Genomic DNA, 2,263 nt, shown 5'->3' on the forward strand with positions numbered 1-2,263 from the left:
AAATTACACTGGCCAAAAAAAAAAATTTTCATGATGCCTAAGATGTTTCAACAGTTTTTATCTAATTTGAGGCGCCAATTCCAGAAATGCTATCACTTTTTTTTAACAGATCTAGTTTTTCTGCTATGGTATACCCCCTCCCCTTGGGAGGATAAAAACAGGCAAATTGAAAAATCAATATTTTTATATTAAGACACATATTCATGAAATCACACCCAAAAAAGTTTGAAATTGTAAAAAATGCTAAAGACATGATCATCCATAAATTGATGTTTTACTGATTTTCTACAATGGAGAGGGCTCTCGCATTATTGTGCTTGATAGACCAACATTAGTCTGCAAGCATGGTGGCATCTCAACGATCTTGATAGCAAACTTCCATATCGCTGATGTCTTGATGGAGGCACTCCCCTTGCTTGTCGCTCACATCACTTTAATGTTCTGGTAAACAGGCAAGATGGCTGTGCAAAAAATGTAACTTGATACTCATATTTGCACCCAGTTGATGGAGTGCAAAAAATGTAACTTGATGCTCATATTTGCACCCAGTTGATGGAGTGCAAAAAATGTAACTTGATACTCATATTTGCACCCAGTTGATGGAGTGCAAAAAATGTAACTTGATGCTCATATTTGCACCCAGTTGATGGAGTGCAAAAAATGTAACTTGATACTCATATTTGCACCCAGTTGATGGAGTGCAAAAAATGTAACTTGATGCTCATATTTGCACCCAGTTGATGGAGTGCAAAAAATGTAACTTGATACTCATATTTGCACCCAGTTGATGGAGTGCAAAAAATGTAACTTGATGCTCATATTTGCACCCAGTTGATGGAGTGCAAAAAATGTAACTTGATGCTCATATTTGCACCCAGTTGATGGAGATTTATGAATAATGTTTCAACAAGCTCTTGGTAGTTGGGCGCCTTTATTTTTCCCAAGAAGGATTTTACTACATTCTTAAACACTATCCAACCACTTAATTTTGCAGGATTCATAAAATTACAGAAATTTGCATCATTTATTAAATTTCGAACCCGAGGTCCATAAAAAATTCCAGCTTTTAATTTTTCTATGGTTAGGCTTGGGAATTTCATGCAAATATATTTGAAACAGTCACCATCTTTTTCAAGAGTCTTCACAAACTGTTTCATAATGTCAAACTTCATGTAAAGAGAATGCTTGAATAAAGGAAAAGCGAAAACATTGAGAGAGCCAGGAATCAGTTCATTGCGCACAGGCCAATCTTTTTTTATCTAGTGCTCTATTCTGTCCCTGCTATCCCACAAACATAAGAAGTAAGAAAATTTTGTGTAGCCATCTTGTAGCCTGAGGAGAAACTCAATCGATACATATGATCCAATGGTGCTGCCTGTATGAAATCTTTTCCAAAACAAATTTGATTTCATCATATTTTTCTTTAAGGTTTGTTGAATGGCTTTGAGGTACTGATCCATATAAGTTGCCACTGTGAAGAAGGACGCATTTTGAACTTCTTTTGGAACTGTTTATGAAAAGGCGTCAATCTTGAGAATAATACTGTTCGACATCAAGCTGGCACAGCAGACCAGCAACATTGTTGCAATATACTATGTCGTTTTGCTGAGTGAAATAAGGCAAGAATTCAATATGGCGTTTTCTATAGAAAGTTATGAGAGTTCCAGGCTAAAGTAGATTTTTTCTTTGAGTCTTGAAGCTAAAAATTTAGAAGATTCTTTGAAAAGGTTGAGATCTTTTGTCAGATTATTAAGTTCTTGAGAAAAAAAAAAAAAAAATGTGGTAGTGAAGAAGGAAGAAAACCGACATCTGAAACAGTGGCTTCACTAATGTCAGTGAAAAAATTGAGGCTTGGTCTTTTTCAGAATCAAGCAATTCCAATTCGGACAAGCCTTTAAACACTGGAACAGGAATTTCATTGCAGTGTTGAATTGACCTAATTGCAGACTTGAGGTTTGGATAAACCAACAAATTCCTGTTCTGCCTTTCATTTTGACTGCACAGAAATAACAGTTATTGAAATGTTTTTTTTTTTAGTTCACACCAGACCATTTGAATATCAAAGCAGAGTGGCTTTCTATCCTTTTTTTTGTTCACAAACACATTACTTGCATAAAATATGGGGTGCCCATGCCTTATCTTGATCACCCAGCATTACTTTGAAGTAAGCAAGATAAGTGTAAATTCACTGATGTGTTTTCTGTGGGATTGCAACGTATATTCCCTGCAAATATAGCGAAACACATTTGGATTGTTTAAACAA

This window comes from Euprymna scolopes, chromosome 7, assembly GCF_053919585.1.
Source record: "Euprymna scolopes isolate OS-2025 chromosome 7, ASM5391958v1, whole genome shotgun sequence".
Lineage (NCBI taxonomy): Eukaryota > Metazoa > Mollusca > Cephalopoda > Sepiida > Sepiolidae > Euprymna > Euprymna scolopes.